Source organism: Anas acuta, chromosome 7 (assembly GCF_963932015.1).
Source record: "Anas acuta chromosome 7, bAnaAcu1.1, whole genome shotgun sequence".
Lineage (NCBI taxonomy): Eukaryota > Metazoa > Chordata > Aves > Anseriformes > Anatidae > Anas > Anas acuta.
This window is the reverse complement of record NC_088985.1, coordinates 38524015-38536960: the sequence shown is the minus strand read 5'-3', so window position 1 is coordinate 38536960 and position 12946 is coordinate 38524015. Positions and strand designations below refer to the sequence as shown.

At 49.7% G+C, this 12946-nt stretch overlaps 2 long non-coding RNA genes across 2 annotated transcripts; both read right to left on the bottom strand.

Moving 5' to 3' along the window:
- Positions 1 to 2026: 2026 nt before the first annotated feature.
- LOC137859882 (uncharacterized) lies at positions 2027 to 4628 on the bottom strand. The gene is made up of 2 exons (XR_011098624.1): positions 3348 to 4628; positions 2027 to 2463 (listed from the first exon to the last, which is right to left on the bottom strand). It is a non-coding gene; the product is annotated as an uncharacterized lncRNA (long non-coding RNA).
- A 3353-nt stretch (positions 4629 to 7981) lies between these two features.
- On the bottom strand, positions 7982 to 9254 carry LOC137859667 (uncharacterized). The gene is made up of 3 exons (XR_011098444.1): positions 8674 to 9254; positions 8455 to 8507; positions 7982 to 8077 (listed from the first exon to the last, which is right to left on the bottom strand). It is a non-coding gene; the product is annotated as an uncharacterized lncRNA (long non-coding RNA).
- Between the last annotated feature and the right edge of the window lie 3692 nt (positions 9255 to 12946).

Below are 12946 nucleotides of genomic sequence, written 5' to 3'. Positions count from 1 at the left end.
CCAGAACCCGCACCCCGCACACTTGGTTCCCCCCTCATTTTGGTTCCCCCTGGTGCGCCCCGCCAATTTGTCCCCCCAGAACCCGAACCCCGCACACTTGGTTCCCCCCTCACTTTGGTTCCCCCCCCCGGTGCGCCTGGCAAGTGTGTCCCCCCGGAACCCGCACCCCGCACACTTGGTTCCCCCCTCATTTTGGTTCCCCCCCCCCTTGGGGTCCCCCCAAGCCCCATGGACCCCCCCCCCTTGGTGCCCCACCCCCCGTCCTACCCGTGCCCGCAGCAGCCACTCGCGCTCCGCCAGCGCCTCCCGCACCCGATGCTGCATCTCGGCCAGGTGGAGGCAGGCGCTGGGGGGGGGAATAAATTGGGGGTGTCTGGGGGCGGATTTAGGGGGCGGAGGGGACTGGTTCTCACCTGTAGAACTCGGCGTCGAGCCCCCCCGGGGGCAGCTGCAGGGCCAGGATGCCTGGGGGGGTGCAGGGGGGACATGTCAGCACCCCCCAGACCGAAACCCCAAAACCGCTGCCGTTGACCCAAAATCGCCGCCGGTGACACCGGTAGGGCCACCGGGCACCCCGCGGGCCACTGGGAGCGGAAGACGGGCATGAAGCTGCTGGTGGACGGCGGCCACGCTAAAATTCTAGGTCAGCCGCGGGTTGGGGCTCTGGAGGGGGCACCCCATAGGGTCACAACCCCCCCAAAACCCCCCGGCCCCATAGAGACCCCCCCCAGCCACACAGATCCCACCCCAAACCCTGTAGGTGCTCCCCCAAACCCTACAGGCACTTTCTCCAGATGTTCCCCACAACCTCCCAGCCCCACAAGTACCCCCCCCTTGGCCCCATACAGCCCCCCCCCGGCCCCATATGGCCCCCCCACCTTGCAGGCCGCCCGCCCGTGGTCGTAGTACACCTCCTCTATGGCCTGGAAGTAGATGACGCCCTTCAGCTTCGTCTCCTCCTTGTCTGGGGGGGGGGGAGAGATAGGGGGGTCACCCCATGGAACCACCTAACCCCCGACCACCCAACCCTGACCCCTCAACCCCCCAACCCTAACGGATCTAATCCTAACCCCCCAACCCCTGACCCCCCAACCCTAACCCCCTAACCCTAACAGATATAACCCCCACCTTAACCCCCGACCCCCTTACCCCCCAACCCCCACCCGGCATGCTCTGGGCACCAAACATGGCCTCCCGGAAGCCCAGTGCCAGAAAACTACGCCTACCAGCATTCCCCAGGCAGCTGGCTTGACCAATCACAGGCCCAGTGTTCGAGAAATACATTTACCAGCACTCACTGGAACCCAAGCACTTACTGCCCTTTCAAAATAGACTCAAGCCCTAACACTAAAAAACTTCGAAACCCCTACAGGCCTAATCCAAACTGTTTACCACACTAAACCCCTGAAGTCCTATGCCTAAAAGCCCTTAGGACACTTAGGACGCTCAAAACCCAAACCCAAAACAATAGGATTCTCAAAGCCCTAAACAACAAGATTAGGACGCTTAAAGCCGTAACCCCAAAATTAAGATGCTCAAAACACAAAGCCAACCCAAAACACTAGGATGCTCAAAACCCTTACTCAAAACATCAGGATGCGCAAAACTCTAACCCAAAAATTCAGATGCTTAACACCCAAAGCCCTAACACAAAACATTAGGACGCTCAACACCGTAACCCAAAAAATTAGGATGCTCGAAACTCTAACCCTGGAGAACCTAATCTGAAAAAAAAAAAAAAAAAAAAGGATCTTAACACACTAACCCTAAATAACTGACCAAAAATAAAACCCTAGGACCCTAACCCTAAAAAACATAGCGACACTCCATCCCAAAAAAAACTCTAAAACCCTAACACGCTAACCCTGAAACCCTTAAAACCCTGTTAAAACTCCAACCCAGTTATACACCAGTTACCTCCCTTAAAGGATATAGAGGAGCTCTCTCAGATACGGCAGTCCTACTTCTCATGAATGCATCCTTTAGGTGAGGAGGGGGAGAAGTAAAGCAAAGAACAACTCACGGGTTGAGATCAGGATAATTTAATTAAATGGAAATAATTATAATAATTAAATAAAGACTACCATGAACTAAACAATTTAACTAAGGGGAAATAAAAAGGGAAAGGGGAAAAGGGAGGGGAAAAGGGAAAATAAAAAGAAGGGACGAAAACAAACAAACAAAATAAATGACAGCTATATGGAAGTGCAGAGGAAAGAAATTGCTCTCTACTTCCCACAAATGAGCGATGATTGACCACGTCCTTGATGCAAGGCCTCAACGCACGCAGCCGGTGTTCGAGAGGAGGACCGACGTCTTCTCAACGAGAGCCCACCCCTCCCCTCTTCTTCCTGTTTCCACCTTTTATTGCTGAGTGTGACATCCCATGGTATGGAATATCCCTTGGATTGGTTTAGGTCAGCTGCCCTAGTGATGTTTCTCTCCTCGCTTTTTGCCCATCCCCTAGGAGGGTTAGAGAAAGGCCCAATGCTGTGCCACTGCTGCTCAGCAGTAGACACAACACTGGTGTGATAACACTGCTGCTCCAGCTACAACTGCAGAGTACGGCACTGTATGGGCTGCTGCTGGGAAAGTTAACATTCCAGCCAGACCCAGTACACCACCAGAGGTGGATTGTTACGATATGGAGATGGTAGGTTATCCAACGGCTCCCGTTTATTATCTTTTTATTATTCCTGTTCTTCTTCTTCTTCAAAATTTCTTACCTGCTTTTAGTGTAAATATTAAGGCTGTAAAAGGACATGAAGTCCTCCTGATCCATAATCCTGCATCATCACTTTCTTCCCGGCAGAAAGGTTCCTTCGAATTAACATGTGTATTTAAGGCCTGACAAATACAGTCTTCAAAGGATCCAAAAACGGGCCCAAAGACATGCGGTCTTAAAAGCTCCTTTGGCCATTCTATCACACAATACTGGACCCTTTTTTATTTACTTTTTACGTTTCTGGGGCCTCTCTCGTTCCAGTTTCTAACTGTTATTCCTAATGGACTTTCTGCTGGTATGTCTGGTAATTTGCTCCCTTTCTTCTGGTCCCTGGTCTTCGGTTTTGTCTCACCCATCTAGGAATGTTACTCTGGCAATTCCCACAGCCCTTGGTTACCTTAATAAGAGTGTCTTAAAGAGGATTTAAGATCTATCACCCACCCACAAATCCTTTGGGAATCCCTTCGGTCCTTCACCGGCCAAGTCCCTCGCGGGAGATTGGAACCGTGGTAAAGAAGACCTCCACAATCGCTTCGGAACTAAATTCCGTCTCAGTCACACTCTTACACACACAGGCAACCAAAACCCATCCAACAGAACAGTATACGCTTTAAACACTTACGACTCCGTTGTCTTCATTCAGATCTTCACACGCAGAATTACGGGCAAAATATACTGCTGCAGCCAGCAAGGGAGCTGAAAAAAAATCAAAACCTTAGCTTACCTGTATTCAGGTTCGAGATGCCATTAGTCCCGACCAGACTCGAACAGCAACCACCAAATGCTGGGGCACCTCTCCTACATCAAATAAGATTCCAAGAACCAAAGCCCTCCTGGACAAGCCCCCTGGTGTCATACATGACTGGGTCCCAAACTGGATTGCAATTAAATTTTACAGTTTTTTTAAATAAATAGAGGTAAACGAGAAGTTGCTCGCAAACAGATATACCGTGCCAGATGTCCTTCAGCAAGTGCCCAGAGGCAGACCGGATGTCTTTGCCAACACAGTCCCATCAATGTATTAGTACACCCATGCACTGCCACGTTAACTGCCATCACTAACTGCCAGGCAGGACAGCTCCAGACCAAACACATACACACACAGGCACGCCACAAACACTACAAACAAAACACACAACACAAGGCACAAGAAAAAGTGACCCCCAAAAAGAAAGCCCTACAGCAACAGCAAGTCAGAACAGGTGCTCTGCACCAGACCCTACCAGAGACTAAAATGTCACGACACGTGACTGGAAGCAACTGCCAGAACTGGGATGATGGAGGCCTAAAAAGCCTGCCTTCAAGACAAGAGACCAGAAGGATGGGGACTGAAAACCCCCTAAGACAACTCTCAGGAAATCAATTCCCAAGCAAGAACTCCTGATGCGGCCCAGATGACTTCTGCAAGAGTGAGGATGGAAACAGACGCGATCTCAAACCGAGTATGATACACGAGACCTGAAACAGATCTGTATTTCAAGCAGCGACTGCAAGACAAGAAGTGCTCGGATCAGAGTCATGATGACAAAACAAGCATTGAGGCCCTTCAGCACAGCTACCGAGTCGCCTGCCTGGTCAGTCCAGTGTCAAAAGCCAGGAGGATATCAAGACCCGAGAAGCACAGAACAGACACTGCAGAAGCAACACTACAGGACAGACAAACTGAAGGAAACTGTCCTGCCTGGCACACGCACTCACGCTACAAAATAATCCCGCTGCTCCTATTAGCCTGGTGACCCAGCCACAAGCAGCCTGAACGTGACTCAGCCTCAACCACCCTCACAGGGGCACCAAGTCTATTCAGCCAGCAGGCACCACGCTGCTCTGGCTCACAGCTCCCATTAGCCACCCCAGATATGCAAATACCAGGTGCCCCCCAACTTAGCTCTCAGGTTGCTGCATGGTAAAGTCCCTCTGCCTCAAGAAATACACAGGCACCGATTGTCATCTTAGTCAATTGAAGGCTCACCATCAGCTGCAAAAACAGAGTAACAGCATTCACTAACACGCCGGCCACGATGCCCACCTGCTCCACAATGCTGACTACTGCTGATGCAACATACGGTTCTGCTCACCTCTTCCTCTCCGAATCCAAGCTCTAACAGTGCAGCCAGTATCATCCACACCACCTAGGAAAACAAAGCGATTAAATGATCATTGCCTTCACAACACATCACCCAATGGTAGAATTTTATTGTTGTTTGTTTTTTGAAATCTGCTTTAGCTCAACAGAATGCAAACTGCAAACAAGAGAACTGGGGTGTTTCTAGAAGGAACAATCCCCATGCTTTTGCTGCAACTTCGAATATTAAATGGACAATACGACCCAGCAATTACCTGGAACTTTCTTAACTGCAAATAGCTCAACCATTTTTTTTTTTTTTTACTTCTTTTTTTTGTACATAGAAAGAAAGATCTAGGAGCAAAAGATATCATATGCCAAAACAAGCACCAAACAACCTTTCCTTCGCTTCGGATAAGGGATGACCAGGCTGACACCACTCACCTTCCCTCAGTGCTTCATGACATGAGGATTTCCCTTCCCTCTCCACAACTGCACAAAGCACCTGCAGAGACAAGAGAAACGCACACTCTGAGGCACCTCACAGCCACAGCGTACCTGCTGCAAGACCTCCCTCTTCCCAGCTCTGGCACTTCAGCTGCTCACCAGCTCTAACTCAGATTCTTCGCTCACAGCACCACAGCAAGCTCCAATGGGGCCACACAACACACACTACACAAGCTACATTGCCCAACACACACCAGCTGGAACATTCCCGCCCAACAATCAGTCGCATCGCACAGGAAGGCTGCCGCACACTCCTAGAAACCAAACCTACCAGTCCTGAGCAGCTCCCCGCTTCCTCCTGCCAACCACGCTCAGCACACACACTATTCACCCCTCAAAAAAAAAAACAAAAACCTTAGAACATACACACACACAAAAAAAAAAAAACAACGAGCTCCACAAATGCCAAAAAGACATGCACACACAGCAGCCTCGGCAGAGGTAATCACAGACGTACCCTGTGCAGATGAAAGAGGTGACTCTGATACAACCCTGCTCAGGCTCTTGGTAATGCTGCATCTACGCTACCAAGCCACAGGTACCATGCAATCAAGCTGGTTTTAGTCCTCTGGAGAATTACGCAAGTGGGTTTATACATCTAGAGATTAAAATACAGCTCAAAAACAGAAGAGTATCCCACCATCCCAAAAAAACAGTGAGCCAGAAACCTCTATTAAACATCCCTCTATTAAGTGAATTCCAAGCACTTAAAAATTATAGAAATCTATAAACTCCAGCCTGCCTAAAGAACCCTGCAACCGACTGAAGGAAAAACAAAGCACTTACCCCAAGGAGCAGCCCAGGCAGAATGAGCTCTCTAATACCATGCCTGGGGCTCATATACCATTTGGCCCCGCCCAGCACCCAAACCCAATCACCTGGAAAAGGGGAGGGGCAAAGCACAAGGAAGTAGAAAGAAAGCAGGAGCAGCAGCAGCTGTTTTTTATTATTTTCTTTGTTTTTTTTGTTTTTTTTTTTTTTTTTTTTTTAAGATCTGCTTTACTTGAAAAACATGCAGAGAGCAGACAGGAGACCTAGGGTGTTTCTAGAAGCAACGATCCCCATGCTTTTGCTGCAGCTTTTAACATTGAAAGGACAACACAACCCAGCAAGTAACAGGAACTTTTGCAAATGGAATTACGTCAAACATGTTCATCATCACTTGCAAAAACAGAGAACCAGCATTCACTAGCACGCCAGCACTGACACCCACCTCCTCCGCAACGCTGACTACTACTGATGCAACATGCTACTGTGCAATACCTCTCTGTTCCCAGCTCCTTTCCCTCATCTGCTCACTACATTTACCTGAGAAGTGTGCCCGAACAGACTTATTCTGCAGAGATGAAGAAGGTGGCCCTGCTCACTCTCTTGTCACTACTGCACTTATGCACTCAAGGAACCATACCCCACAGTTTCCCAAGAACAACGTACCTGGCAACCCCTCATAAACGTACTTCTAATACGTAAATTCAAGGACATAAAGCCTAGAAGGCTTTATGGTCTAAAGACTCGACAGACAGAAAACACACAGGCAAATGCTCCAGAAATGTAACAACCTGTCCCTAAACTTGAAACAGACTACCCCTTACATTCCCACTGCTGCCATTTTCAGATACACGCTCACACAGGGAGCTTCCATGATACACTTCTCCTAAACCCTGCTCCATCACTTTAACAGCAAGGTTGTAACTTTGATAATATTTGACATACAGGCAAAGACTCACAAAAAGCCCCGTAATTCTGCAAAAATCAGAAGGGAACCAGAACCACAAAGCAAACACACAAAGTAACATCACCATACCATCCGTAAAACTGCCATAACAACTACTCACCTGAGGAAAAGCTGCGTGCAATACAGGCACATACTACTACTAGATTGCTTTACAGTGACAGATCCTACCAGTTACCAACTCAAAAAGATACGCGTACCGGTTTCTACTGGAAAACGCATCAGTCCATAGACTCTGACCCACCTAAAGAACCCTGAAACTGACTGAGTGAAAAACAAAGCACTTACCACAAAAAGCAGCCCAGGCAGAAGGAGCTCTGTCATGGAATACCTGCAACTCAGTTACCACTAGGTCCCACATGGAACCTGAAGCTAATCACCTGGGAAAGTGCAAGGGGGAAAGCACAAAAAAAAAAAAACAGAAAGGAGCAGTAGCTGTGGTTTATTTACTTATTTATATGGCTTAGCTCAACAGCATACAGAGTGCAGACAGGAGAGCTAGGGTGTTTCTAGAAACAAAAATCCCCATGCTTTTGCTGCAGCTTCAAATATTAAAAGGACAAAATGATCAAGAAAGTAACTGATTTTTTTTTTCCATCTGGAATTAGCTCGATCTTTTATTTACATAAAAAGAAAAATCAAGGAGCAGAACAGATTTCACAGCAAAAAAAAAAAAAAAAACAATTCCATACCACTCGCAGGAAAAATCACTTACTTTAGTAGGCTACCTGAGAACCAGAAGGCTATGCTGATGGGTCAAAACACACTACAGGACACTGGGGCCAGGCCCTCCGCTGCACCCACTTAAAACCCATCCCTACACTCACCAAGGTGCAACCCCAACACAAAAAAAACAGACACAGCATTTCAGCACCCGCTTTGTTCCGATTCTGAACACTAACATCACAGCCCACGTTGCCTGGGACACCTGATAAACAGAAGAGAAAGCAGCCATACCGTTTTCAAGCCATCCCTGCACGTGTCGCTCCTTGATCATCTGCAACCTCTTCTCAAATCCTCAACCGCTTCTGTGGAGAGCCTGCCATGGCACCTGCAAAGCAAGATGGATACCCTTCGCACTCACCTCGTGCTACTTGGCTGTTCTGCTCCAATCCAGCTCACAAACAGCCCGCCCTTCTCGTGCTGCTCTTCAGAGTGCAGCTTGGCCCCACTCAGCCTGTGCGAGACACCTGCAAAAGACAAACAAAAGCATAGGCTGAAGCAGCATCCAAAGCCACAGCACAGCTGGGACAGTTACCCTCAGCTGCGCCCTCACCTCCCCTCAAGGCAGATGCTTCCATCTGCTCTCTTAAGCCAGCTAGAACACCCCTGAAATATAAACAGGATTTTTACTGTACTTGGTGTAGTTAAGTGACTGCAGTGAAAACTGCACCACTAAATTACCTTCTATAGCTGTTCATTACTCACCTTGCCAAAAGCAGCTCTGGTCGTCAAGTCCCGTGTCGTACACTGTGTTTCAGCTTTAACAAATGAAAACAGTCACAAGAGAATCATTCAGCTGCCAGCATTAGCACCCATCGCTCAACAACACAAAGGGACCCCATTTACAATATTATCATTTCAAAACAGCAGCCCCCTTGCCTCAGCACCTCAGAAGTAGATCAAGACAGGCACCGAGCTGCCTACCGAGTGCTGAACAGTTCCAGAAGGAGCTCTTTCCTGTGACAGGTTCCTCCAAAGGTTTACGCTCTACTGGGGACAGCATAGAAATAAAAATAAAAGTTTCAAAACCCCATATCTGTAAGCTTTCAAGATTCGACAGACCTCCTCAAGCACACCGTTCCAGTGCTATGCGAGCAGCTGCTCGCAAGCAGCTCAAATCTCCCACGCCCAACATCTGCCAAACACCACAGAGATGACTGTGCCAGCTGCCCTTCAGTACGTGCCCAGAGGCAGACCGGATGTCTTCGCCAAAACAGTCCAGACAATGTATTAGTACACCCATGCAATGCCATGTTAGCTGTCATCACTAACTGCCAGGCAGGACAGCTCCAGACCAAACACATACACACACAGGCACACCACAAACACTACAAACAAAACACACAACACATGGCGCAAGAAAAAGTGACCCCCAAAAGGAAAGCCCTATGGCAACAGCAAGTCAGATACAGGTGCTCTGCACCAGACCCTACCAGAGACTCAAATGTCACGACACGCGACTGGAAGCAGCTTCCAGAACTGGGATGATGGAGGCCTAAAAAGCCTGCCTTCAAGACAAGAGACCGGAAGGATGGGGAGTGAAAACCCCCTAAGAACACACTTAGGAATTCGATTCCCAAGCAAGAGCTCCTGATGTGGCCCAGATGACTTCTGCAAGAGTGAGGATGGAAACAGACGCGATCTCAAACCGAATATGATGCACAAGACCTGAAACAGATCTGCAGTTCAAGCAGCGACTGCAAGACAAGAAGTGCTCGAATCAGAATCACGATGACAAAACAAGCATTGAGGCCCTTCAGCACCGCTACCAAGTCCCCTGTCTAGTCAGTCCGGTGTAAAAAGTTAGGAGGATATCAAGACCTGAGAAGCACAGAACAGACGTTGTAGAAGCAACACTACAAGACAGACGAACAGAAGGAAACTGTCCTGCCTGGCGCACGCACTCACGCTACAAAATAATCCTGCCTCTTCTATTAGCCTGGTGACCCAGCCACAAGCACCCTGAACGTGACCCAGCCTCAACCACCCTCACAGTGGCACCAAGTATATTCAGCCAGCAGGCACCACGCTGCTCTGGCTCCCAGCTCCCATTAGCCACCCCAGATATGCAAATACCAGGCGCCCCCCAACTTAGCTCTCAGGCTGCTGCATGGTAAAGTTCCTCCGCCTCAAGAAATGCACAGGCACCATTTGTCATCTTAGTCAACTGAAGGCTCATCATCAGCTGCAAAAACAGAGAAAGAGCATTCACTAGCACGCCAGCCCCATTGCTCACCTTCTCCACAATGCTGACTACTGCTGATGCAATGTACGATTGTGCTCACGTGTTCCTCTCCGAGTCCAAGCTCCAACAGTGCAGCCAGTATCATCCACACCACCTGGGACAACAAAGGGATTAAATGATAGTTGCATTCAGAACAAATAACCCAATCGTGGTTTCTTGTTGTTGTTGTTTCTGTGTGTGTTTCTTGTATTTTTATTTTTTTTTTTTTAAATCTGCTTTAGCTCAACAGCATGCAGAATGCAAACGAGAACTGGGGAGTACCTAGAAGAAACAATCCCCATGCTTTTGCGGCAGCTTTGAATATTAAAAGGACAATACGACCCAGCAAGTAACTGGAACTTTCTTAACTGGAATTAGCTCATACTTTTATTTGCATTGAAAGAAAAATCTAGGAGCAGAACAGATTATACACCAACAAAATTAATTCCATTCCATCCCCAGAAACAAATCACATACTCTCATCCCCTCCTGTACCTCAGCCGCTTGCCTGCCCCACGTGGCACATGCTTCCATCTCTTCTCCTTACCCACTTATAGCACCTCTAAAAGGCAAACTGGAGTTTTACTCTATTGGACATAGGAAAATAACTGCAGTGACAACCACACCCCAAAAACAACAGTTACCTCTGCTCATCACGCACCAGAGTCACTGCAGAGGCAGCTCGGGTCGAGACGTCCTGCACTGCGCACTGCATTTCAACCTGAACAAAGGAAAGACACAGGCAGAAGATAAACATTCAGCTGCCAGTAGTAGTAGCACCCATCCCTCAACAACATAAGCGACCCCAGCTTTACTTTTACCCTTTCAAAACAGCACTCCACTTGCCTCTGGACCTGCAAATTAGGTCCAAGCTTGAAAGGAGCGGCCACCATCATCCACAACACCTGGGAACACAAAAGGACAAAACGACACTGTGCTTGCAAGCACCCACCTGCCACGCTGCTCCTCTATCCCAAACAGTCTCACCTCAGACCCTCACAGGGAAACACCTGAGCGTCTTCACTTCGCTTCGGATAAGGCATGACCAGGCTGGCAACACTCACCTTCCCTCAGAGCTCCATCACACGAGGATATCCCTTCCCTGTCCACGACTGCACACAAAGCACCTGCAGAGACAAGGGAAAAGCACACTCTGAGGCACCTCACAGCCACAGCGTACCTGCTGCAATGCCTCTCTCTTCCCAGCTCCGGTACTTCAGCTGCTCACCACCTTTAACTCAGATTCTTCACTCACAGCACCACAGCAAAATCTGCCCAGGCCACACAACACACACTACACAGGCTACATTGCCTAAGACACACAAGCTGGAACGTTCCCACCCAACAATCAGTCGCATCACACAGGAAGGCTGCCGTACTCTCCGAGAAACCAAACCTACCAGTCCTGAGGAGCTCCCCACCTCCTCCTGCCAACCACACTCAGCAAACACACTATCTACTGCTCAGAAAAACAGAAAGTTAAAACATACACACACAAAAAACAACTGAGCTCCACAAATGCCAAAAAGACATGCACACACAGCAGCCTCGGCAGGGGTAATCAAACTTACCCTTTGCAGATGAAAGAGGTGACTCTGATACAACCCTGCTCAGTCTCTTGGCAATGCTGCATCTACCCTGCCAAGCCACATGTAGCATGAAATGCAGCTGGTTTTAGTCCTCTGGAAAATTACAGAAGTAGGTCTATGCATCTAGAGAATAAATTTAGCTCAAAAACAGAAGAGCAACCCACCACCCCAAAAAACAGTGAGCCAGAAACCTCTATTAAACATCCCTCTATTAAGTGAATTCCAAGCACTTAAAAATTATAGAAATCTATAAACTCCAGCCTGCCTAGAGAACCCTGCAACTGACTAAAGGAAAAACAAAGCACTTACCCCAAGGAGCAGCCCAGGCAGAAGGAGCTCTCTGATAGCATGCCTGGGGCTCATATACCATTTGGCCCCGCCCAGCACCCAAACGCAATCACCTGGAAAAGGGGAGGGGCAAAGCACAAGGAAGTAGAAAGAAAGGAGCAGCAGCAGCAGCTGTTTTTTATTTTTTTCATTACTATTTTATTTTATTTTAAGATCTGCTTTACTTGAAAACCATGCAGAGAGCAGACAGGTGACCTGTGGTGTTTCTAGAAGCAACAATCCCCATGCTTTTGCTGCAGTTTTTAACATTGAAAGGACGACACGACCAGGCCAGTAACTGGAACTTTTTCAAATAGAATTAAGTCAAACAGGTTCATCATCACTTGCAAAAACAGAGAACCAGCATTCACTAGCACGCCAGCCCTGATACCCACCTCTTGGGCAACGCTCACTACTACTGATGCAACATGCTACTGTGCAATACCTCTCTGTTCAAAACTCCTTTACCTCAGCTGCTCAGTAGCTCCACATGACAAATGGGCCCGGGCGGCGCCGCGCCGAAAAGGGCCCGGGCGGCGCCGCGCCGAAAAGGGCCCGGGCGGCGCCGCGCCGAAAAGGGCCCGGGCGGCGCCGCGCCGAAAAGGGCCCGGGCGGCGCCGCGCCGAAAAGGGCCCGGGCGGCGCCGCGCCGAAAAGGGCCCGGGCGGCGCCGCGCCGAAAAGGGCCCGGGCGGCGCCGCGCCGAAAAGGGCCCGGGCGGCGCCGCGCCGAAAAGGGCCCGGGCGGCGCCGCGCCGAAAAGGGCCCGGGCGGCGCCGCGCCGAAAAGGGCCCGGGCGGCGCCGCGCCGAAAAGGGCCCGGGCGGCGCCGCGCCGAAAAGGGCCCGGGCGGCGCCGCGCCGAAAAGGGCCCGGGCGGCGCCGCGCCGAAATGGGCCCGGGCGGCGCCGCGCCGAAATGGGCCCGGGCGGCGCCGCGCCGAAATGGGCCCGGGCGGCGCCGCGCCGAAATGGGCCCGGGCGGACTTATTCTGCAGAGAGGAAGAAGGTGAGCCTGCTCACTCTCCAGGCACTACTGCACTTATGCGGTCAAGAGACATTA